Consider the following 27,076-nt stretch of genomic DNA (forward strand, 5'->3'; position numbering starts at 1 on the left):
AGGTGTCGCTTCCTGCTGCAGGGCAGCTGTTCCCTCTTCTTGTCCTTCAGCTAAAGGGTAAAAGGTTCACACTACCCTGTAAACACCACCCTGCAGCCCTTTAACATCCTTACCCTAAACAACACAGCAACCAGGCACCCCCACCACCACCAAGAAGAAAGGCTCCTGCCCTCTCCCAAAATCCACCCAGGAAGGGGCCCAGCCCCCCTCAATCATCTTCGGATCTACCCCCCCCCAGATGCTCAGGCCACTCGGCCACTGCCTGGCACAAGGACAGGGAGCGATGGGGGTTCCCAGCATGGCTCCACGCCATTGAGCTCAGGCTGATGCTCCCTGCAGCAAATCGTGCGGATTCTGGCTTCCCTGGGGGTAAAATGGGGACACGATGCACAGTGGGCGAAGCAGCAGCTTTGTCTCTGGCTTGTGACTCTGCAGAGCAGCCCGGGCCAGTTCACTTTGCCCTTGGAGACACAGGAGAGCAGGACCTGCTCTGTGTCCCTCTTTCTGCAGAGTGGTAATCATTGTGCAAGGAAATTTACAAAGAAGTCTTATCTTCGTTAAGCCCCGTGTTGAAGTTTCCAGTAGGAACAGTTCTCCCAAGACGTGCCAGAGAGCTTGGGCCTGAAGGCAGGCTGGGTGGGCCCAGAGGAGCGGGTGGATGAGGGCGCTGGGGGGTGGGGGGCAGCCAGCTTCACGCATGCACAGCCCCACCCGGGGAGCAGCACAGCTCTCAGAGCAGACAGGCTGCCGTCAACAGCTGTTTCGTCCCACTACACAGGCCTGGGTGCCAAAGGGGAAGTCTGGGGCCGGGTGTTCTGCAAGGGAGCCCTGGGCACGAACCACAGTGAGGAAGTGAGGAAGTGAGGAAGGAGACAGCCCCGGGGCCACCCTGCAGAAGGCTGAGCAGACCAGATACTTTCTGGGGAGACAGGGCTTGGGGTCAGAGAGGAGGCTGGTCTCAGGGCTTCTGGCTCTGAACTGTCCCCAAAAACCTCACATTCCAGCTCATTGGTCAGCACTTACTGTCCATCGGGTGATGCACAAACACAAGCAAACACAATCTGCACCAAGGAAACAGCCTGGTTAATGAGAACCTTTACATTTGAAGGAAAATGAGGACTGGAGGGTGGTGTCAGCCCTCTTTTCCCCAAGCTGGTGGCCTAGCCTGTGGAACGCCACCCCTTCTCCAGAGGGCCCCCACCCTTCACTTCCTAGGACCCCACACCGGGCACATCTGCTCAGTGGTTCCGGTTCCTCATCACTGAGGGCTGCCTGCCTCCCGCACGGCACCCAGCCTCGAGTGCCTTTCCCGGGTCTACCTGAACCCATCTCCAACCCTGGGTTCTGTACAGGCTGACAGCAGCCATGGCTCACAGAAAGCCCCTGCTCCGCCCTTAGGAAGGACCAGGGCCCCCGGGCAGTCACCGTCCACATGAATGGGCCCCAGGGAAAGCACTGTCCAGCCGCCCTGGCTGGACAGGCACATTCAAGGTCTGCGGGAGGGATCAACAATACCCATCGCCATTGATCCCATAGAAAGGTGTTTTCTTGTCTTAAACAGGTGACAAGTACAAAGCATAGAGTTGGGAATTCAGGAGGCTTGGGCCCCACCCCCATTCTGACCCTCACCACTGTTTAACGTACAGTCTGGAGTTGCTGATCAGAGAGACCTGGGAAATCCATTCCAACTACAAAATCAAAGAGTTGCTAACAGGACACCTGAATGCTCTCAGAAATTGCATCCTGGGACTCATACACCCACCCATTACCGACTTCCCTCCCCCACCCCAGGGGAGGGGCCTGTCAGTGTCAGGGTGACACTGAGATGGGTCACCCAGCTGGCAAGTGGGTGAGCCAAGAGTCCACCCAGGGCCCCGTTCTGCATCCCCATCTGTGGGGCCCATGAGAGATAAAACCCAAATGCCCTTTTCAAGGTGGTCAAAAAGAAATATAACCCTGGGCCGAGGGTCTGGGAGCATCCTTCCTAGGGAGAGGCATGCCTCCCTGCTCCTGGGCTACAGCAGCGGCTCTGTCAGAGGGTCTCACCTCTTTAGAGGCCCAGCCAAAACCCTCAACTTAGCTCCAGCCTTGGTCCAGGGGGAGAAACTGGCCAAAGGGAAGGAGGCACCACTCCTTTGTGCCACCAGAGAACTCTGTTGAACATAGCAAAGCTGGGGGCCGGCTGGTGGAGACCTGCCCGCATCACCTGCACCAGTTCAGGTGGCTTGACCACGCTGGAGGGATGATGCGAGGACTGCCTGGTCAAAGGCACACCCCAGAGACGCATGGCTCCAGCATCAGGGTTTAACTGCACACTCACTGGGCTCCTGGGACCGTGATGTCAGGAGCAAAAATGACATCCCAGAGGTAGTGAGGACAGGCAGGCTCCCAGGCCCAGCTGAGGGTAACTAAGGCCTCGCGGAGCCACACACCTGTGTCTCCCAGCACAGCGGCTAACTCCAAACCTGCACGCTGAAGACACTTAACCAAATGTGCAGGAGTGGAAGCTGGCCCACGCGGTCACCCTGGCTGGCTGCACTGTGACCTTAAAAGGCCAAGTCTTCAGATTCCATCCTTCTGCAGGAGGGTGTGTCAGCCTGGGCTGCAGGAATGCCCAAGCCTTTGCTAGGTGGAGCCCACTGGGGGCAAGACCACAACTTGGCCTGCTGCCCAAGGTGGCTGGACCTGTGCCAGCCTGCTTGGTGCCAACTGTCCCCCATAGTCAGTGTGAGAGACTAACGAGATTTGGGTTTATGTGGTATGCTTGAAGGATGACTACAATTGGAGCCTGTGTTGGTACCCTGCGGCCACAACAAAGCACGACAAAACAGGGGCACTTATGACAACAGAAATGTATTGCCTCCCAGTTCTGGAGGCTGGAAGTCCAAGATCAAGGTGTGAGCAGGGCCGTGCTCCCTCTCAGGCTCGAGGAGAGGCTCCTTCCTGGCCTGTACCAGTTTCTGGAGATGGTTGGCAGTCCTTAGAGCACCCTGGCTTGTGGACACACACCTCCAGTCGCTGCCTGTCACCTCCTCCTGTGTGTCTCTGTCACCATGTGGTGCAGCCTCTTTCAGAGACACCAGTCATATTGGATTGGCACCCGGCCTAATGACTTCATCCTAAATAAGTTACATCTGCAAAGACCCTATTTCCAAGTGAGGTCACATTCAGAGGTACTGAGAGTAAGGACTTCAACAAATATTGGGGTTGAGGGACACATCAATCCATAACAGAATCCTAATACCTGCCCTCAAAGGAAACAGTCGAACCCAAAAATTTTCCCTGCAACAGTGTAACTTTAAAATATATGGAAATCACCTAAAGGCAGGCTATTTGGAATTTTTATTTGTTGGACTATTAGGGAATCATTAAAAGTGATGATTGAGAGATTATGAGGCAGTGACAACACAACAAACTATTTCTAACAATGCTGAGTAATGCCTCTGACTGCAGGTATGTGAAATGCCTGTTCTGTGACCAAGGCCTGGTGGGCAAATACAAACAGCTGCCCTGGAGGTGAGGGATTATGGGCAATTTTTCTCTTAGCATTTTTGTCTTGAACTTCTATTTATTGAGTATCTTTTAAAAATTAAAAACAAGGAAGAAGTGATTGGTTTGAGTGACCTCTAATACTAAACAGCTATGACTTTGGGGAAAGCACCTAACTCTGCAAATATCAGTTTTCCAACTGCAGAATGAACCAAATGTGTGTCCCTTCAGTCTCTGAGAATGGCTGGGGGCCTCATGTGGGCTGAAGTGACTGAGAACAGGCCACTCCCTTGATGGCCAGGGCCACTGCCTGACACCTTCCATCAGTTTTGAAATGCCTGAGAGCGCTTTGTGACAGATATGTTGGCAATAACAAAAGGGGGAGAGGAGGGATTAATAGGTATAAAGAGCAAGGACCAAAAATGTTCAGCCAGTAGACTTGGGTGGGGGTGCTTAAGGGGGGGGTTGTGTGCAGAAACTTCCAGAACTTTGGTTTAATGTCATGTGATTTCCTGGCCATGGCTGGGCCTGCCAGATCTGAGCTGCTCTAAGAACTTGCCATACATTTCACTGTCACAGCTTCACCCATGGTTGGAGCCAGTAGGGCCAGCCAGCCTCCCCCCAACCACCCCTAAGTCCACCAGCTCTACTAGGACTGGGCAGTGACAACACCAAGTCCCTGAGGGAGGCAATCAGCAAACAATGCACAGGTGGGTCCCAGCCGAATGCCCACAGGGAAATAAGGCAAGGGGAGGGGAAGGCCCTGTTAGACTGGGGACACTTGGGCAAAGACATCATGCAGTGAGAGAACAAGCTGCCATCTACATGCTTAAGCGAGAGAGTTTCTCATCCTGGGGTACCTGCCAGTGCAAAGCCAGAAATGGGGCGGTGGAGGTGGCGGGGGCTGCTGGGCATATTCAAGGCTCAGCAGTGTGTCTGAAGCAGAGTGAGCCAGAGAGGGGTAGGAAAGAGGTCAGGGAGATGCAGGGCCAGACCACCAACATTCTTGTACATTCTATGCTACGTGAGAACGCAAGATGCTAGAACGTTTTGAGCAAAGGAGTTACATCCTTAAAAGGATAGGTCTGTGCTGGGTAGTGGGGGGAGCGAGGGACAACAAGGCAGAGGTTGGGGGACATCAGCAAGGGAAAGATGGTGGGCACTTGGACCAGGGCTGATGTGGTGTTGATTGTTAAGGGATTTGCCAATGGATCGGGTGTGAGAGAAAGAGAAGAATCTAGAAGAACTGAAAAGGCTGGGCATGAGGAATTGGGCAGACTGGGAAGAGGGAGGGGGACGGAGAGGCCACATTTGGCTAAGAGTATTGTGAGTGAGGCCCTACAGAGAATTCAGCCAGCGCTGAGCCTCCAAGCTGCAGGGAAACTGACCGAAGCTTCCAGAGCTGCTCCCAGCCTACACTGTGACTGCCAGAACTGAGTTATTGAAGATGCTCTTCCACTCAGGTTTTGTGCCAATATATGAAAATGTTGAGAGGAGGAAGCACCATAAGCATCCCAAGATGCTCTCTGATGGGCTTCTGGCCCCAGGAGTTACCATAACAACTGCTCCCAGGACTGTGTGCTTACCAAGATGAGGTCCTGTACATTCAGCACCTCATCTGATCCACACAGCCCAAGGGGACAGATTTTATTACTACTGCATTGTAGATGAGAAAACTGAGATTTGCCCAGAGCAAGCAGTCTACAAAGAAAATTTTAGGTGGGAATAATAATAACAGCTAACATTTGTGCAACACTTACAAGATCAGGCACAGTTCTAAGAGATCTATGCGTAAGATCTCATGTAATCCTTTTTCGCAACACTATGAGGAACTGTTATTGAACCCATTTACAGATAAGGAAACAAAGTCACATTAATAGTAAGTGGTCTAAAATACCAATAGCTTTTATCACAGAACTAGAACAAATAATCCTAAAATTTGTATGGAGCCCAAAAAGACTCCAAATAACCAAAGCAATCTTGAGAAAGAACAACAAGGCTGGAGGTGTCATGCTCCCTGATTTCAAAGTACTTTACAAAGCTACAGTAATCAAAACAGCATGGCACTGGCACAAATCAGACACAACCAATGGACCAAAACAGAGAGCCCACAAATAAACCCACATTTATATGAGCAACTAATCAATTACAAAGGAGGCCAGAATATACAATGGAAAAAAGACAGTCTCTTCAATAAATGGTACTGGGAACACTGATCATCTACATGCAAAAGAATGAAACTGGACCACTTTATTACACCATACACAAAAATAAACTCAAAATGGATTTAAGACCAAAATGTAAGACCTCTAACCATAAAACTCCTAAAAGAAACATAGGCAGTAAACTCTTGGTCATTGGTCTTAGCAATATTTTTTTGGATCTATCTCCTCAGGCAAGAGCAGCAAAACAAAAACAACTCAGACTACATTAAAGTGAAAAGTTTTTTAAAGAAACCATTAAGAGAATGAAAAGGCAACCTATTGAATGGCAGAAGATACTTGCAAGTGATATATCCAATAAGGGGCTAATATCCAAAATATATAAAGAACTCATACAATTGCAGAGGACCTGAATAGCATTTTTCCAAAGAAGACATATAGATAGATGGCCAACAGACACAGGGAAAGATTCTTGATACTGCTAATCACCAGGGAATGCAAATCAAAACCACAATGAAATATCACCTAACACCCATTAGAATGGCTATTTTCAAAAAGAAAAGAAATAACTGTTGGTGAGGATGTGGAGAAAAGGGAACCCTTCATGTACTGTTGGTGGAAATGTAAATTGGTGCCACCATTATAGAAAACAGTATGGAGGTTCCTCAAAATATTAAACATGAACTGCCACATGATCCAGCAATTCCACTTCTAGGCATTTACACAAAGACAATGAAAATACTAATTTGAAAAAATACATGCACCCCTGTGTTCATTGCAGCATTATTTACAATAGCCAAGATATGGAAGCAACCTAAGGGTCCACCAACAGATGAATGGATGAGGAAGATGTGATACGTATATATAGTGGAATATTATTCAGCCATAAAAAATAAAGAAATCCTGCCATTTGCAGCAACATGGATGAACCTAGAGGGTATTATGCTAAGTGAAATAAGTCAGAGAAAAACAAATAGCATATGATTTTACTTATATATGGAATCTAAAAAACAAAACAAAGAAAACAGAAACAGACTCAAATACAGAGAACCAACTGGTGATTGCCATAGAGGAGTGAGGGGTAAGCAGATAGGTGCCACGGGTGAAGGGAATGAAGGGGTAAGCAGATAGGTGCCATAGGTGAAGGGAATGAAGAGGTACAAATTTCCAGTAAAATAAAATAAAAGCAAGAATGTAATATACCACAAAGGGAATATTGTCAATAATATTGTAATAGCTTTGTATGATGACAGATGGTAACTACACTTATCATGGTGAGCATATATAAATATCTAATCATACATTGTACAACTGAAAGTAATATGATATTGCATGTCAACTATACTTCAATAAAAAAAAGATAGCAAGATTTGAAAGTCCAAAAATATAAAACAAGAATTTGTGGGTGAGTTTTCATTTAGAAACATTTCATTTTTTTCTTAAAAAAAAAAAAACAAAAAAACAATGAGCAGCCTAGCCAGGATTTGAACCCGGGCAGTGTGATCCCCAGTCTGTTGTCTTACCCATCTTCTTAAACCCCCACCCCCCCACTACCTGTACCACCTCCCACTTTTAGCGAAGTCATATTCACGCACATGAAACGCACAGAGGTTGAGTGGCAGGTATGAAATGGGTCACAGTGACAGTGGAGGACACAGAAACCACCATGGTTTGGGGAACCAAGGAAGGGTTCATGCAGGCAGGTAAGTGGGAGCCCTGAACAGTTGGGAGATGTGGCAAAGGGGAGGTGAACACCCGTGTTAGGAACTGTAAATATGCAAAGTAAATATCACCAAGCACTGAGGCCTCCTTGGGAGCAGGTGCTGCATGGAGCACAGAAACGACCTTCCTCCGGCCTCAGGGACACCGCCAGAGTATTGTCCCATCTTGCAAATGAGAAAATGAGGGTTCAAGGGAACAAAGCAGCTTTCCGGAGGTCACCCTGTCAGAAGACGCAAATGTAGGACTGGAACCGTGTAGGAGACCCCAAAGCCAGAGCACCTCCCTCCCACTCGACCTTCCCTCCTGGCCCGCTTGTTAGCAGTTACATCCCTTAACTTCCAGACAGAGAGGCCCAAGCGGTACAGCTGGTCCGAGCGACATGTATGTCACCACTGCTTCTGGGAGGTGCAGAGCAAGGGGCTTTGTTCTGAGAAATTCTGCCTCTTTCTCTGACCCTGCTCTCCTTGGCACCTGTGAGCGTCTGCTGCCAGGAGGTGGATGAAAGGTGGGCTGCGCTGGGTCAGGGTGAGCCGCAGTCTGTCCCCTCCTTGGGCAGAGAGCTCACCCTACAGAGGACACTCAGGTAGGGCCTCCTCTGGGGAGAACGGAGGAGCCCAGGGGAATGGCTGCCTCTCCAGGGAAACCGCCTCCACGCCACCCTGCTGTTCACAGCTTCTCCCGTTCCCTCTCTTGTGAATCCACGGGTTCTCCGAGCACACTCTGGTGGGTGCCTCAGAGCTCGGCCACAGGGGCACAGACCTGGGGGCGCAGAACTGGGGGCTCTGCCCCAGCTTTGCCACCTGGGCGATTTGATGACTCTCTTGCTTTCAATTTCTCAAAAAACTCTGGGGGAAATGCAGGAAAGAGAACAGGAAAAACAAATGAAGGGGAGCTGGAAAAACTTGCCTGCCTGGAACAGGCGATGGATGGGCCTAGGTGGAAAGGCCACCCACACACACGGTGGCTGGGGTCACCCTAACTTACAGATCAGAACTGGGACAGGGCAGGCATTAGACTGCCACTTGGAAGCATTACTGGGGTCAATGAAGCTGGGTTTCTGTGGAAGGACTTGAGCTGCCATCCAAGACCCACTAGGGCCCTTGGCGCTGCTGTGTCTTCTCTTTGTTTCTTGTTTTATTTTTATTTTATTATTAGCTAGAAGGCTTTTTAATATGCAAGTATGTTTTTCTCAAGAGTTGCCCCAGTGATCTCAAGAGTCCATGTTAAGTTAAATCCTTTTCTGGAAACTTCCTTTTGGTTGTACTCTTGAAGAACCTGGGCCATGAAGAGCTTGCCTAGGTTTTGGGCAGTGGACTCCATGCTGTCCGGCAGGAAGTGCTACCTGGACAGCCCTGAGCAGAGCATCCACCCAGGCAGGGACTGGATGGTCTGAAGAGCCTGCAGATGCTCCTTGGGGAGTGGGGCTCCCCAATCTGGTGCTGTGTGTCCTCCTGCCGGCAATGCGGCTGGTTCTGGAGGTTGTGCTGCTCTTTACTCGTGTTCCTCGTGTCTGTGTTATGTGTAACTGAGTCTTAGCTCATTTCATTCACTCTGTCCATCAGCAACTGTAGATTCTTCCCCACATGACAGCTGCTGGCACGACTGAGTGATTCATGTGTATCTGCTACAGCTGACTTCTCTACAAGCTCCCACATGAGGATGTTGATCAGATGTGGCTTTTTAATTACGATGGGCACTTCAAACATGTGCTCAAAGGTGGTATTTCCCTTTTTCAATGCTTCAGGAAAAAAATCCTTCTCTTTGCAAACTTCCAACCATTTAGAAGTCAGTCTGTATGCCTTCGGTGAGAGAGACCCCTGGGCAGTTTTTATGGGATCATAAATGAGAAGGACACTCTTCAACGACATCCTAGTGACTGAGCTGAGAACCCCGGAGGGCCTGAGCGATGAATGAGCCATAGCACACGCACTGGTACCCACGCACGCAGAGGTGATCAGTGTTCACACAGCATAGGCTCCGCATCATTTCCCCGATATTGGACTCCACCAAAGCCAGCACCCTCTTTCACATGCTGGGGAAAACGAGCTGGTGATTTCAAGCCGATCTTCCACCAAAAGGCCCCAAAGCACTCCCTGAACCAGCTCAGTTCCCTGTCCACCTCCTTGGCCATGTTTGATCATCATTAGTACCACCAAGGCATCCATCCATCTCTTGGCACTCCCTGGACCCGCCTCTGCCTTTCCCTCCTCTGCTGCCCGGGTGGCGGAGCCAGAAGAGGTGGCGGCAGAGCCGGAGCCCTCCTTGCAGGACACCACCTCTCCAGCTGGACAGGGAAATAGAGCACTGCTGTGCATTTCTGCTCGTGTGCTCCCATCAGCCCTTGGCTCATGGCAATTGCTGAGGTCCGTGCCAAGGGTCAGATGAGCCAGGGCACCGCTCAGCCCTATCATCCACCGGAGCCTGTGCCTTTGCTGCACTCCTCCTGGACAGCTCGCCACCATTAAGGCAAGCCCAGGGCAGGGGGCGAGAGAGCAGCGCAGGCAGAGTCCACCCGGCCCTCAGACTACAGGGGAGCTGGTGAAAACACGCCAGCAAGATCGTTAGGCACATGTGAGGTCAGCTGTGGTGCGGACGCATCTGCACTGTGCACTGGGACGGATCTCAGCCTTTTGCTGGACTGGTTTGCAATTTTTGAATACTGTGTAAGTTTGTGCTCCATTTGAAATTTTTTTAAATTCCCTTAAAATGAAAAAGAAAAAACTAAAGAAAGATAAAGGGAAAAGAAAAAGGGACATTGAGGCAGCAATTGCCCAACCTTACTCCTGGGCCAGACTTAATGCCATTTCACCCACAGAGCACATGACGTTTTCTTTTTGGCTAAACCCTAATGCCCTCGATAAGAATACACAACAGGTCAGTGCAGGCGGGACACTGACCCAGAGCTTTCAGGGCCTGCAAACATGGAAACAATCTGTCTCTGTCTGTTACAGGAGGCTTTTCTTGTTCTCTGGTTTAAAATAACTCATTGGATGGCACTTAACTTCAGAAATCACTCTATGCACATGTTTTCCCAGCAGGACACACGAAGCAGCCCCCGAAAGGGGCTGGCAGGGTGGGCCTGTGGGCTCCACTCCGCAGCCGTGGGTGGCCAACCCTGGGGGTTTCCCAGCTGGAGCCCATTGTCCTGACTTAGCCCGTAGAAGAAAATCACTATCAATACCCGTGTCCAGGTCGGTTCAGGACACACAGTCCTCTCCGGAACCACTTAGAGTCAATCATCAAAAGGGAGCATAAACGGTAGACTCCCTGCAGGAGGAGAGAGACACTCACTAGAGCTGGCCCGCAGGTGTTTGAGGAAGAGCAGACGACAGGGATGGGCTCCGAGGGACCACGTTTGCTCTGCTCGTCCAGCCCCATGCCCCGTGGGCCATCCCTCCCACCTTGCCGGCCACCCACCCACACAGCCACCACCCTCACCTGCACCCCCAGGACCCTTACGGCCGCCTCCAGCTCTCCTGATCCACCCTGGGCCCAGGGAGACTCTTTTACAAAGCCAGTCAGGTGGAAACAGCCCAAAAGTCCATCGCCTGGTGATCAGATGCATAACGTGCGGTTTAGCCACATAGCAGAATAGGCTTTGGCCACAGAAAGGGAGGAGGTTCTGACATGGGCTACAGTGTGAATGAACCTTGACAACATTATGCAAGTGAGAGAAGCCAGACACCAAGGACCCTGTGGTGCATGGCCCTGTTCATGTGGCATATCCGGTGCAGGCAGAGCCGGGGGCCGGGAAGCAGAGCGGGTGCTGTCAGGGCAGAGAGGAGGGGCGGCGGGGTGTGGGTGCTGATGGCTTGGGGGCTCCTTCCAGGGGCGATGGAAATGGGCTGGAATCACACAGTGGCGATGGCTGCTCAACACTGTGAATGCACTGAGACCCACTGGAGTGGCATTAAATGATTAAAATGGTGAGTCTCGCTTTATGTGACTTTTAATCTCAGTCTGTTTAAAAAATCAGACCATGATATTCCTTACTTTAAGGTTCTTTGGTCCAGAGGCTCCCCATCTCCCTCCGAGCAAATGCAAAGCCTCCCCATGACCTCTGATGCCTTCCCTGTGTGTTCCCACCTCTGGCCACCTCCCTGCCCACATTTCCTACACTTCCCCATTCCCACGGCTCTCTGGTCACACTGGCCTCCCTCCTGGCCCTAGAACTGCCCAAGTACGCCCCTGCCGCAGGACCTTGGCACATGCCATTCCCTTTGCTGGAAAGATCCACCCAGCTTTTTCCCTGGCTTGCTCCCTCCCTCCATTCAGGTCTCATCCCAGATGCTACCTTCTCTCATACCTCAAGTTAAAATGCCTCTCCACTCCATGGCCCATTACTCTCTTGCTTTGCCTTTTTATTTTCTCTATCACCCCTAAAGAAATATTTTTTTAATGTATTTGGTTGTTTAATATTTGTCTCCCACACCATCAGGCCAGCCTCGTGATGGAAGGAACCAGGGCTGCCCTGCCCGCTGGGAGATCCCCTGCCCCAGACAGCAGCGCCCAGCCCCGTGTCCCGCTGGCCGCCCCTCCCGCCTCGCCCGCCACTCACCCGCATGGCCACCACCTCATCCCTCGCCTGCGTCCCCAGGACCCTTACAGCCACCTCCGGCTCTCCTGCTCCACCCTGGGCGCAGGGAGATACTTTACAAAGCCAGCCAGGTGGGAACACCAGTGCCTGGTGCATATTGTGGATGAGAGAGAGCTATTTGTTAAATAGATGTGATAACATAATGCTATTTATCTATAAACTATAAAAAAAAAAAGCATAGTTACTTTTAGTATCAATATTACCAAATAAAACAGTTCAGACTGCCTGCTCTAGTAGAAACATAGAAACAGGGGGCCAGGGGCTTAGATGAAGGAAAAATTGTTTCTACCTGGGCATAGTGGGTAAGGGGACAACGTACAGCCGAAGCAAAGGGACACAGCCCAAGTCACCAGGCTTCAGTGGGAACAAGGATGAGCTCTTCACTCATGGCAGGTGAGAGGGCGAGCCCGAGATGGGGCAGCATGCCCTTGCAAGGCCTGGCCATTAGCATTTCTTGAATTATTTTCCAGTATATTAGGTGAGAATGGCATTTTGTACTAATAAACATTTATTTGATTGCTAGTGGGGTTGACTGCTTTTCATATGTGTATGAGTCATTTCTATTTCTTCTCATGATTATCTGTTTATGGTCACTACTCATTTTTCCATGAGGTATTGTTGGTTTAATTTCTGGGCTTCTTAGTAAAGAGATCGATGCTCTGTCTCATACACACACACAAATATACATACAGATCATATATCTATGATATATACATACAGCAAGCAGAGACTTCTAGTTTATTGTTTGGCTTCCAATTTAGTCAATGTCATTTTCTGATATGTAATCAAATCCTTTCATTGTTTTTTTCATTATGCTATTTCTTTGTTCCCATATCCAGAAATTACTGGACCCTAAAAACACATCAGTATTCATCCATATCTTCTAGTGCTTCTATGATTTCATTTTCTAGACTTCACTTTTGTATACATGGAATGTATTTTATGTATGATGGCAGTAGGTGTATCAAAAGCCTCTGAAAAGTTCCCACCCCTTAACCCTGCAATCCCATTTCTGGACTCTCTGCAGAGGCCTGTTTCTCAGCCTGGTGCATGTTTGCCCCCTGAGGTGAGATAACAAGTGAGACTTAGGCCTCAGGGTCCCCAGGTCCCATCTTCCTAGGACACCCATCGTTTTGAAAGGGGGTAGGGCTAGATTTAGGTCATTTAGGTGATGGGTAATCAAAAGCATTATTTTAACACTGAGATAAGCCAGTCTACTGTGGAAGAGGGGGTAAAATTCTCACAACATCTTAAGAAAAAAGTGGAGACCAAAGTCTCTACTGGGCTATGCTTTGGAGAAATTTGGAGAATCATTATGCACAACAAAGAATCTCAGATATGAACCGAGATCGATGTGCCAGGACGCTCACTGCAGCATAAGTGATTACATAAAAAATCGGAAACAACCTAAAAATCCAACAGTAGTTAATTAGTAATATCAGTTGACATCATCATCAGGAATATCAGAAATTATCAGTTGACAATATCGGAAAATAATATGATGACCAGGGATTGACTATAGTCGTTTTTGTAAAGATGATTTTAATGGCAATCAATTTCTTCAAAGCTGAATGCAATCTCGAGATTACAGTTAAAAGTCCCAACTTTGTGACACCATCAAAACATGTGCTCAGGAAAACACTGGAGGTGAGTCTGGGAGAATGGGGACAGTGGCCTGTCCCTGGTGATTTTTAGTTTCTTCTTATACTTTATTGGATTTTCCGTTTTCTTCACAGTGTCTTTATGATTTTCCACTCATACATATGTGCTGCAGTCTGTGGTTGATGTTCCCGGTTTGGCAGTTAGTTTCGTTTTTGGAAGACAGGTAAAGGGGACAGGAGAGCCCTGCCCATTTCCACAAGTGGCCCCGGAGGAGACTCCCTGGTGTAGAGTCCCTTTTACTGCTTTTCCGCACGTTAGGAATAGAGACATATTTATAGTCTTCCATCTTTTCCAGCATCACCCTTCGCCAGCCTCTAGGTTTGGAAACAGTCCCGGAAGTGTCGTATGTTCCGGAGTAAAGCACATCCCTGCCTGCTCTCCTTGTGACAGTCACGAGGTGACTCGGGGTCATGTGAGTCTGTTACAAGTTTTTGATCAGCTTCATTTCCAAAACAAATCACTTGCCAGGGCAGTCTGTGATCATTAGTGTGAGATGGATCCTCAAAGCCGTCCCTTGGTTGGGAAATGTCAAGGAACACCACGGGCGCGCCAGCTGCCTGCCTGCTGGGGACAGCGTCCCCCACACATCACGTGTGCCCTATCCAGACACGCAGCTGCCACAGCCCAGGGCAGCTGCCCACCCCCTAACCCCGGCCCCGACCCTGGACCTGCAGGATTGCCCAGAGCCACAGGGCATGTTGCCCCTGGTCCTGCTTCCCAGACCAATCAGCTTGAAGGAAATGCTTCTGGTGTGTGAAATACAGAACTACTTAATAAATATTAGATGATTCTATTCACCAAAAATAAAAGGATTATGACCCAGAGGGAGACAGCAATTCATAAAAAAAGGAAAAAAGGAAATTATTGTCCAAAGGTAATAGGATATGAAGAAAAGTGCCCCAAGGCTGATCTGCTGAAACATTTTAAGACAGCAGGACAGCAAGAAGTCCTCTTTCTAATCTCCCAGGCTGACAGTGACCCTCGTTTGCACCTGGCTTCACATATCACACAGGGGCAATGAGGAGAACGTGGGAGCCACTCATGTGGCCTGGCTGTCCCAGGACGCAGGGTAGGACAGGACCCCTTATGTAAATTCCAAATACTCCCAATTCTACCCCCAGTTTTACATATGAATACTTTTTGGATATTTAGTATGTGCCAAGCACACATGCAGAGAAGCCATGAAGGTGATGAGCAGAGAAGCTGGAGACAGACGGCCCTGAGGGAAGTTGGCACCACCTGCTTATGTGCTGTGTGATCTTAGGCAGGGTACATAACCTGTCTGTGCCTTAGCCTGCTCAGCTCCCAAACAAAGACCTTCAACCTACCTAACAGCTATGGTGAGGGGTGAGTGAGCTGACACATGCAGAGGGCTCGGAACTGGCACGGAAGGTTAGCTGCTGTCGTCTTGATAGGAGCTCTGTGTATGTCATTCACACCCCAGCCCTGATGGCCGGGGGCGGTGATGGTCCCATTTCACAGCTGTGGAGACAGGCTCACTCCCGCGGACTGCAAAGCCTTCCCTCTCGCCTCACACCACTTCTGCCAGTACTGCCCAAATAGCAGCCCCGGTGGGAAATGATCTAAGCCCAGCTACCTGGCCCACCACTCCCCGCCCCCTTCCCTTCCTCAGTCCTCGCCCACCTGTCAGCAGAGTACTAACATCCAGGAAAAGCCCATGTGTACAAAAGCCATCCACCAATGACATGCTTCCAGCCCAGGTCCTTCTCCCACATCCCAGACCCACGTGTTCAAGGGCCACTGCGTTGCCTCCCACCCATGCTGCCCACACACGGGCCTCCTGCCCACACAGGGGCCTCCTGCCCTTCGCCCCACAGAGGCCCCCCACCCTCTGGCTTGCTCTCCATCCTCCTGGGCACCCAGGCCAAGGGCCATGGAGGGGTCCTCAAGACTTCGCTTTCCCACACTCCCTCCACCAGCCTTAACTAGTCAGGAAATCCTGTGGGCTCTTCCTTCAGACTACACCCAGGATCCAAACCCTTCTCCGTGTCCACCTGCCGGCCGGGCCTGGCCACCCTCCACTCACTCCTGTTGCCCAGTCCAGCCTGACAGTCCCCTGCACCTCTTCTCAGCTCCTGAAGATAGATGTGTCCTTTCCTGCCCAGCACGCTACATTGGCCCCAGGCCGCTCTGCTGCTGCGGGGCCCAGGCAACGGCCCCCAAGAGCCGCTCCCACTGCAGCCTCTCCTGCCACCCTCTGCCCAGGCACACTGGCCCCTCGACTCTTCCTCACCTGCCCCAGGCCAGCTCCCTCGAGAGGATCTCGTGCCAACTGCCCCCTCTTCCTGGAACACACTTAACCCAGAGAGCTGTCTGGCTCACTCCCTCACCTCCTTGAAGCTTTTTTTCCATCTTATTTTTCCATCGAGGCCTACCCTGACCTGTCCCATTATGGGTCAAATAGTGGCCCCCAAAATTCATGCCCACACAGAACCTGTAAATCTGACCTCATTTGGAAGTAGGATCATTGCCAATGTAATTAGTTAAGAATTTCAAGATGAAATCATCCTGCATTTAGGGTGAATCCTAAATCCAACGACTGGTATCCATATAAGAAGAGGAAAGGGAGATCTGACGCACAGAGACTGCCTGCTGGGGACAGTGTCCCCCACACATCACGTGTGCCCTATCCAGACATGCAGCTGCCACAGCCCAGGGCAGCTGCCCACCCCACCCCAGCCCCGACCCCAGACCTGCAGGATTGCCCAGAGCCACAGGGCTCATGTGGGCCCCTGGTCCTGTTTCCCAGCCAACCAGCTTGTCCAAGAGCATGAACAGAAATGTATAGGGTCTTCAGAGCAGTTAGCCAAGGATAACAACAAAGCTGGCAGGGAGGGAAGGATGTTTTCAAAATATGTGACAGGCCACCCAGCCAGGAAGAAGATGGGCCATGTTTCCAAGTACAGATCAAAAAACTGGCTCAAAGGCTACATCCTTTGGTGATGGTGACTACTGACAAGGCCAGTGGAGAAGAGGCAGAGATTGGGGAGATGGGGCCACGAGTCAGGGAACGCCTGACTCTACCAGATGCTGAGGGGCAAGGGACCCCACGAATCCATGTTGGTCACTGCTACCCACCTGCCCCTCCTACCCTGCTGTGCTTTAGCTCTTGTTCAACATCTACAAACATTCATATATGTACATAGACACAGTTATATATACACATATTCTTCCTTATTTTTTCTGAACCATTTGAGAGTGGGTCATATGCATCATGACCCTTTACACTTCAGTATTAAAGTAATGATTTCCTCGGAACATAGATATTCTCTTACAGAACTGCAGGAAAGCTATCAAACTCAGAAAATCTAGCTACGATACAGATTTTATCTAATCTATAGCCCCACTCCATTTCGTCAACTGCTCCCCTGAAGTCCTTTGCAGCACCTTCCTCCTTCCTACAGGACCCAGGCCAGAGCCGCACACTGCACTGGGCCGCCCCACTGCTCTAGGCCCCTCAGATCCCCACCAGCAGCTCTCCGCGGGTCTGCTCCCTGTTTCCTTTTGGTTGGGTTCAGGCACTGCAGCCCAGCCACTCGGCCGCAGGAGTGTTGAGCCCTTCCTCGGGCATCGCAGCTGGGGGAGCTAGGCCATCCACCCCTCGGCTGCCTAGTCAGTTCTTGTCATCCAGCAGTGACGTGTCTGATGTCTGCATGGTGTTGTCCTTTGCAAATAATACGTATTCTTTGCAATCTGTGGGGAGATACTTTAAGAGCATGTCCATATCCTGCTCCTCATCAGACTCACACACACACATCACACATGTCCCCAGATGCACACATATCACACATATGCACACACATACTTCAGCATCCATTCATGTCTAGGCTTAAACCAATATTTACCATGATGACTGCAATATGATGGTTTTGCTACTGCAACACCTCACTCTTTTTATCAGCATCCTCCTGTAAGAATCTTCCTTTTCCCTCATTTGTGTATCAGTTTATTGTCAGCACAGAGAGAGCCAGCTTCTGAGGGCACTGTTTCCACTGTGCACTTAAAACAGTCCAATATCTACTGGTGGAGGCTGAGCAGTGACATCTTTGTTCTCAGTTCCATCCACACTTAGACAGAAATAGATGCCTCTGTAGCCACAGAAATTACTGAGAATGAAAAATGAACCAGGCAACCTTCACCAATATTTCCTGATGCCTCTATTCCAACCCATAGAACTTAAGTCTGTAAGTAAAGTACCAATAGAGTTTTAACAGAAAGGATGAAATATTATACATTCCTGAAACTAAATGGACAGGACTGGTGTTCAAGCAGCAAGGAGCTAGCAGGGACTGTGTTTAAGGAAACTAATCCATGTGGAAGAAATGTGAGCATTTATGTCCAAGAGCATGAACAGAAATGTATAGGGTCTTCAGAGCAGTTAGCCAAGGATAACAACAAAGCTGGCAGGGAGGGAAGGGTGTTTTCAAAATATGTGACAGGCCACCCAGCCAGGAAGAAGATGGGCCATGTTTCCAAGTACAGATCAAAAAACTGGCTCAAAGGCTACATCCTTTGGTGATGGTGACTGCTGACAAGCCAGATGTTGGCAGGAGGCCTGATTCTAATTGAAGTAAAGGGTTTGATAAATTGCTGGCATGCTGTCTTAGAAATGACACCTCTTCCAAGTTTGGGGAAACCTCAGAAAAAAGGGGCTGGTGGTGGGTAGCTCTGGTCCCGGTCACTGGGCAGCCATAAAACCAGTTGCACAATGGGCACCTTTTGACCGGATTACATAGGTTAATACAGCAGCGCAGCATGAGGTCCCAGCCATGCCCTCTTGTGACCACAAGGACAGGGTGGGGCCTGAGCAAAGTGTCAACTTGGGATGCATATAAGAGCCTCTGCCTCTTCTAGATGCCTGGACCAGAATATTCCACAGGCACTAAATTCACTTTTAACTCACATTCCTAACATACAGCATAGTACATGTATCTGGGAACCGTATTTTAAAACAATAATCTTTTTAATAAAACCACAATTTATAAATAGATATATCTATGCCCAAATGAGTTGAAAACCTATGTCTACACAAAAACCTACACACATATATTTATAGCTGCTTTATCCATAAGTGACAAAGCCTGGAAGCAAGCAAGACATCCTTTAGTGGGTGATGGATAAAGTGGTCCACCCAGACAATGGGTATTATTCAGTGCTAAAAAGAAATGGGCTATCAGGCCATGAAAAGACACGAAAGAAACTTAAATACATATAACTAAGTGAAAGAAGCCAGTCTGAAAAGTCGACACTATATTATTCCAACTCCATGGCATTCTGGAAAAGGGCAAAGCTACAGAGACAGCACAAAGATCAGTGGTAGCCAGAGATTGGGGTGGAGGGATGAATGGGCAGAGCACAGGGGATTTGCAGGATCCTGCACGACAGCACACATCATCAAACGTGTCAAAACTCACAGAAGGTCTGACACAAAGAGTCAAAGAGTGAGTCCTGATGTACACTAGGGACTTCAGCTAATAATAATCATATAGATCAGCTCAGCATTTGTAGCAAATGTACTGCACTAATATAAGATGATCCTAACAGGGAAAGCGGGGCGAGGCAGGGGAGTGATATGTCCATGGGGACACTGTACTTTCCACTCAATTTTTCTATAAACCTAAAACTGTTAGAAAAGTATAGTGCTGTACGTATATATATATATATATATATATATACACACACACATATACATGTAAAAAATCCACCTTCAACATTATACAAGATTCGTATAACATTATTGCATATGTTAAACTTAATATCATTCACCAAACTGGGGTCCCACAATATGCATGCCTCCACACGGAGAATGGATGCTTTGAAAATTGAGACTGAGCTGGTCCGGATGGTGGTTTCTCACACAAATTGTGGGGCATGGATATTCATCTCCATAAATGCACAGATAAACCAAGGAAAAATATTTAGCAGAATAAAACAAAGGAAGATAAATTTTAAAAGAACAAATTCAATTGGATGTTTAAGTCTTTCTTAGATGACTGCATTAAAACCAAAACTCTGCACCATTGCTCCCCACACATCCTGATGATGTCAAGCCTGAAATACAGAGATGCCTCTTATCCCTACTAGATGGAAACATGTGCTTTTTAATCACTCCTCAGTTAAACTGAACGACAATCCTTCAACAGAACTTAGCAGCCCATTTTCAAAACTACATACACACCACTTGCAGCCGCAAGAGCATATGCTAGCCCAGTATGCTCTTTGAAATTAAAACTCTTGATACATTCCACGAAAAACGGAAGGATATTTTCCCTGGTAGCTCTATACATCACACTAAAGGTTCTACTTCAGTTCAAACCTAAACATGCCTCCACCTATGATGACTAAAACTGTTTGAACACTCAACGCATATAATAAAATAACCAACCGTGCCGAGTTTCATTTACTTTAGATGGGCGCTCCATTTCTCCAGTTTTTCAGCCCCTCCTATCCTAACAACAAACATCTCATTCCAGGAAAGATTATGAGCCAATTATCAAGGGTTAGTTATTTGACGAAATGACTCCAGAGTAGACAGGCTTGCCTTTATAGAAAACCAATCTATAAAGTGTTTTTAAAGTGAAATAAAATTCAATAGCAGACTTCTGTTTTAAAATAAGTTCAGCCTGATAAGTTTAATTAAATTTTGCTAAAAGTGCTTGTGGAATTCTGGTGCCAGGAGCCCTGAGCTGAGGGCAGGAGAACAGCGTGACTCCGACACCCACTTGACGCAGAAGCTGTGGGGCCTCTTGTTCAAATATTAAGAAATTAAGATGGCGAGAGCAGAGCACAGGCCGAATGCAAGGCCCTTCTGAGGGCTGGCACGCAGGTGGGCCATGGGGCACCAAGGACGTGGCACAGGCGGGGCTGCCTCGGACTCCTGTGTGTGGTTTAATGCGCCTGGGCAGGCATTCGCAGCCGGCGCCGCCCAGCAGAAAGCCTGCAGAAAGGGCGGTGCACGAGGGGGTGTTTTAAGCCTTTGCCTTCTCATTAATTCCACTAAAACTCTGACGTACGTTCAGTACGTGAGAGAATGAGAAGCATGTGCTTCCGCTTCATTTGGGCTTCTTCATCTTTTGTTAATTTTGAGCTTCCCCAGCGACACGCAGCCAATCCCTGCACCCCAGAGACACTTGAGAACTGCTCCCATCCCATGGAGGGGTTCAAAGAGGGGTGCCCTGGGGCCCAGCCTAACGGGTCTGTGCACACAGGCTCTCCAAGAATTCCCCCAGCACTTGATACCCTTACAAAGAAAACTGCTAAAATTCCACCTTCTGCCCAACGTTTCTGAACACTTGTCTCTATGATCTCATCCTGAAAACCAAGCCAGTGAGACGTGATGTGTATCAGTAAAGGTCTGCTTAGTGGAGGTGAGCAGTGGTGATGCTGGTGTGTGCCTTTCTGTGTTTGTCCGAGTTCTGCAGTCTGTAAGCCTGACATCTGCTAAAACCATGAACTCATTCAGCTCAGTGGCAGGACTGCCTGGTTTACAGGGGACTATTCTTGTCTGGAAAAACCAAGGGGTTTCAGCAAGAAAGATTTGGGCTGCTTTCCACTTGGATTCTTTGTTTTTTAACTATGTTTAAACATACTTAACGTTTAAGTAGGTAATACATTCACACGGTATCAAAAAGTATAAGAAGGTATACAGAGGAGAGGATTCCCCCCCACATAGGTTTCCATTCTTAGTAGATGGTTTTATATATTCTTCAAAGATTAGTATGTGAATATAAGCAAATATATATGCCCCACGCTTTTATACAAAGGGTAGCATCCTGGATACCCTATTCTACACTTTCTGTCTCCCACAGTCTAAGAAGTAGACCCCGTGTTCATTCCATTGTATGGGTGTCCCGCAATATACGTAACCCGTCTCTTAAGGGAAAATTATGTTGTTGCCAACATTTGGCTATTACAAAACTACCCAAATCTAGTTTTCAGATATGATCTGTTCACTAGCACCCACACAGTACCCGCTGGAAATCACTGGAAATCCGGAGGGGGCCCAAGGTATGGTGTCTCCCTTGTGAAAAGTGGATTTTTTAACTCATTTTTAGCCCCACAGAAATCCGGTGCTGAAGATTGTTCCCTCCACCGAAGTCCTTCCAGAAATTTCTCCAAGAATCTGCCACCAATCTAAGGACGTGTTACCCCCTTGGTCCCAATATACAAAAGAACCCATGGGTACCACAGATTCACACAAGGTCAAAGCTCTGGGAACAATTAAAGGGCCCACAAGCACCTTTACATTTCCACTAACATTTGATTCTTTGGACTCAAACCCTTTATGTTAACGGGCATGCAAAGGATAAACTGACAAGAGAGACAGCACTCGTGAAATGACTATCCCATATGAAGAGTTCAGTAGATGAGAGCTAAGTATCAGTGAGCCACCCACATCTCCCACTTCCTATAGTCAATAAAATAAGCTCTAATTAAACACTTAAAAGCTACTAATAAACACAAAACAAAATTCAATGCCTGTAGCCCGCCTCAGTTTTCTTCCCACCCCCAGTTTCTGGATGAATGCATGATCTCAGCCAGCACTAGATTTGTGGCTTCTAGAAGCAAAAGGGCACCACACCACACCTTCAGAAAGGCCACTGCTGGGGTTTCTCAAAGTGTGGGACTCCATGAGGTCAAAGCCGTTTTTATAATACTACTAAGACATTATTTGTCTTTTTTACTCTTGGTCTGCTCAGGGGAGTTTTCCAGAAGCTTTGTAATGGGATAGTGCAACAGATTGAATTCAGAGGCAGATACGAGAATTCAACAGACTTCCACTTAGCCAGCCAATAAAGAAACTTCACAAAATGCAAAATAATGCCGCTCTTCCTATTAGACCATTTTGTTTTGGAAAATGTGATTTTTTAAATAAAAATGTGTTATTTATATAAACATGTAATGGGTTTATACTCATTTTAAATCAATGAGTAAATAAATGTTTTTGAAATTTCTCAGTTTTACTTTCTAAAACAACAAAAATGCTCTGGTTAAGCATAATCTATAAAACAAAAGCTCTTGGAGGTCTTCAATAATTTTTAAAAATGTAAAGGGGTCCCCAAACCAAAGAGTTGGGGAGCCACTGGCTTGCACAACAAATGAAGATACGTAGATTATCAGTTAGTTAATGTGAGGGTCTAGGTCAGCCAGCTGGATTTGCTCGCTGGTGTAGTTCTGTCACAGGGTGGAGTGCCTGCGTGTGGTGGGTGTCCAGGAAGTGAGGGGGGAAGAGGGGGGAGGAGGGGGGAGGGAGGAGGAGGAAGGGGGAGTAGGGGAGAGGGGAGGGGAGGGGAGGGGAGGGGAGGGCAGGGGGAGGGGAGGGGGAAGACAGGAAGACATTTCCCCAGATGGCTAGTAAAGAGTGCCACTAAGTCAAATGCAGGAAAACTCACCAACAGTAAAAACGCAAATAAGCAGCAAGTTGTTTGGAGTGAACTACTTACCTGTGAAGAAAACAGGCAAGTGGAAAAAGAGTTGGAGATTTGTGTTCAAAGGGAGGGAGAGACACATGTAAAGAGGATATTCCTGTCCCAGGAAGGACGGCCCGCCTGGTCTGCCACCTCCAACCACATGTTCCCCACCCACTGGCCAGGGGCGGGCGGCCAGGGTTGTCCAGCTTCCTGGGCCACCCTCAACAGTGCGACCCACATCCTTACTCCCACCCGCAGTGCTGCTGCTGAGACTGCGCTTGGGAGCTACGAGGTGCTCCAGCGCTGGGCGCGCATTGCTCATGCTGCTCCCACAGAACTGCATCTGTGTACACCCCACCAGCCACCCGCTCACCACCAGCTCTGAGCATTAGATGCCTCCCTAATTTTGCCTAATAGACCTAAAATGATATCCTATGCTTTTGCTTGTGTTTCTCCTGGTCCTGATGAGGGTCTCCTCAGCCACTTGGGTATGGGGACACCTCTCCAGTATATCACCTGTTTGTATCTTTTGCCCTTTTTTCCATTAGAATTCCTGTTTCTGATTGGTTTGTAGGTGTTTCTTGTCTGCTCTTCATTGGTTTCAGTTCTGGATGTGTCTTCCTGCAACCTGAGACCTTCTCCGAATCTGTCGGCCCTTCTCTAGCTTTATTTATGGGGTCCTCATGGGCAGCAACGTGTTATCCATTCGTTTTGCTTATGACACAGGCTTTTTAAATTTTGCTTACTGATCCTCTCCCAGCTCAAGATATCATCCTACATTTTCTTCTATTGAATTTATGGTTTTACCTTCAACTTTTAGGTCTTTGTCTAGTTGAGTCAAAGTTGCTAAGGAGGTATTTTACCCAGAAAAACGAACAGTGCAGAGCTGACGTATAAAGCCAGGCATTTCCTAACAATGGCCAGAGGGTCGCCATCCTGAGCCTGCACATCTGGGTACCTCTCTGACACTAGATCCTGAATCCCAGGGGCTGAAGGCATGAGAGAGGGGACTTCCGGTGGGGCTCTTCTTTCCAGAACACCTGGGAAGCACTCATTCGCCTACCTCACCATGACAAAGCTCACTGCTGGGGTAGTGCTGTGCAGTTTCCAAGAAAAACCGATTTGTGGTTCAAACGTGGCAGGAGGAGGCATCCGATAGTGCCTGAAACACATACTCCAGCAGCCAGAGCCGCCGCCTGCCAGGAACCGCTGCAGGCGCTCGGTGCGCACTCTGCCCCAGGATCTCGTTAGTTGCGTAAGTTCCACCAGAGCCTCAGTGGAGACACTTAGGAAGTGTTGAGACATGGCTGGGGAGATTCAGGCGGGCTCCTGCTGCTGCGCGTAGAGTAACACAGCACAGCCTGAGGATCCAATGTCGTTGGCCGATCTCCCAGCATCTGCTTCAGGAAGCCAATAGCTTGTACACCTTTTGAGCACAGCCCTTTGCCCAAGGGCACTGGTGACAGCATGACTTCTTTCAATCCAACTGGGGCAAATGCAAAGCCCTGGGAACCTTCACTATTCAAGTGGTAACCCAACGTGGAATCTAAAAAAAAGTCCACCTCATAGAAACAGAAGAGTAGGATGGTAGTTGCCAGGGGCTGGAAGTGGGGAAACAGGGAGAGGCTGATAAAAGGGTGCAAACTTTCAGTTGTAAGATGAATAAGGTCTGAGGCTCTAACATACACCTTGGTGACTATGGTTGATGACGCTATGCTGTGTAATAGAAATTTGCTAAGAGAGTGGAACATTTTTTCTCACCAAAAAAAAAAAACGTAAATAGGTGAGATGATGAATTTAGTAATCAACCTGACATGGGAATCTTTCACAATGTATACATGTGTCAAATCATCACATTATACACTTTAAATATATTATAATCTTATTTATCAACTATACCTCAATAAACCTGAAAAAATAAACAAGTACAGTTGTAGCCTAGACACTGGGTGGAGGGGTCTTTCTCCCCCCAGGCCTGGATGAAATAACTTGAACCCACAACCCTAAGTGGGCTGCAGGGGTGTGAGGGCTTCTCTGTGGATTCTGATGATTCCAGGGCAACAGCCTCCGGGGACTCCAGCTGTGCTGTCCCTAGCCTGCAGTGTGACAATGGCCCGGATGGAAAATGCAGCCCACTCCATCAGTTTTACATAGAAACACGTGTGGGCATGTGAATATCTGTGAACACACATGAACCTGGAGAGCCTAGCACAGTGAACATGTGCACACATGGGCACATGAACATGTGTGCATGAACACATGTGAACAGGTATATGTGTGCAAAAACATGTACGCATGAACAGGTGTGCACACACACTCACAACACTAACACACAGAGCACCTATTAGGGCAACTGGCTTTACTGAAGACTGCGGCCAGGGAGATATGGGGAAGGGGTTCACGCTGAAGACTTGACAACCCACTCCAGTTGCAGACCAGGCTTTTCTGTCCTTAAGGTCCTTTCAGCTCCTTTCCCAGCTTCCCCTGGCCCACACAGTGCCATCACCTCCTCCTCCTGTCATCTCTCTTCTCCTTCCTCCCCTTTCTTCCCCGTCTTCTTGTCTCCAACAAAGCAGTTCACCAGCTGGGTTTCATGAGCCCTCATAACACCCTGTAGTTGGGCGTCTTCTTCCTACCCCCAAGTCATCAAGATGTTTTCTGAACATCATCATGATTTCCTTCTTGAGGAGAATTCTGCTGCCAGCTGTTTAGATAACCCATTTTCTAAAAATATCTGTAAATAGTAGGAAGAAATCTATAATTTCAAGAAATTCCTTTCCTGGGCTAGGCTTCCAACGTGGATCCTTGAATGAGGCTCTTTGTCACCTGCTACAGAAAGTTGGGTCTCTCTTGGGTGTTTCAACTGATCAGAACCAAGGCCAGGGTCCCAGGGGTAGTGTTAGGTTGTTTGTACTCTGCCCAAGAGATTCTAAAAGAACAACTCACTGAAGCGTTCTCCATGAGCAGACTACCAATTCATTTTGGCGGCTGAGATATATTTTTAATCCCTTGGGACATTTTCCTGCTGACCACCTCCATATCCAGTTTAATTGCCCATGAAATTCATCACCCTAGGACAGGGGGTGAAAAAGCCCGTGGAGAGGACACAATAAATTACGAATCGTCTGTGGCAAATGGTTCAAGACATCTACACGTGGTATGGCCTTTCAGGAATGTAGATGAGACTATAATCTCAAGCAACGAACAGAAGGCTCCATGACTAGTGGAGAGGGACGTAATCAGGGCATGGACGTATCCCGCCGAGGAAGAAAAGGAATGAAGCTGATCTTTAATCTTAAAGTAGGTTCATCATAGTTTGTCCAAATATTTTGATGGATCAAGTGACAGTATTATTTATTCTGTAGCTTAAAAGGGTGGCATAAACGTTCCAATTTTACTTTTTGTCCCTTCAGAATCCAAGCTTTCAAAATCACACAGGAATTTCTGGACTCTTCCCACACATTCTTCCTCTGTTATTTGATGATTAGAAAATGGAAATGTGGTACCATAATTGGTATCCTAGAAAGGAGTGAGTCTACCAAGCATACAAAAATTCAGGCTCAATAGAAACTCCAGGCACTTGGGGGATGTTGAATGGCAGTTGTTCAAATATTTGCAGAAGCAGTTTTAAGACTCCCTTTCAGACATGTTATCAAGAAGATGAACTTCAGCAAAGACTTCTCCACAACCCCCACTCCCATCCCACACAAAAACTGCAAGAACTGCATGCTGAAGCCATGCAAGTGTCTAATTCTCAGTGTTCTTGATGCCTCCATAAAGACTCGCCTTAGAATTAATATTTAGTATCTCATTAAATAATGTTTGTTTGTGGTTTGAATGAAGGCACTCACCACACTTAAGTAAACTCTCAGGCTCTTTTATAAGCATTTTCCCTTGGAGCAAAGTTATATTTCTCTTGGCTGGGTCCAAGGGAAGAGGTTGGATTCTATTTGCAAGCTTCCAGTTCCTCAGAGCCTCACTAGGAAGTTTAGAACAGTAATGACCACCTGTGC

General features: G+C 48.1%; 1 pseudogene; it reads right to left on the reverse strand.

Moving 5' to 3' along the window:
* Positions 1–7,893: 7,893 nt before the first annotated feature.
* LOC118919413 (eukaryotic translation initiation factor 3 subunit H-like) lies at positions 7,894–9,784 on the reverse strand (annotated as a pseudogene).
* Positions 9,785–27,076: the final 17,292 nt, after the last annotated feature.

Source organism: Manis pentadactyla, chromosome 1, assembly GCF_030020395.1.
Source record: "Manis pentadactyla isolate mManPen7 chromosome 1, mManPen7.hap1, whole genome shotgun sequence".
Taxonomy (NCBI): domain Eukaryota; kingdom Metazoa; phylum Chordata; class Mammalia; order Pholidota; family Manidae; genus Manis; species Manis pentadactyla.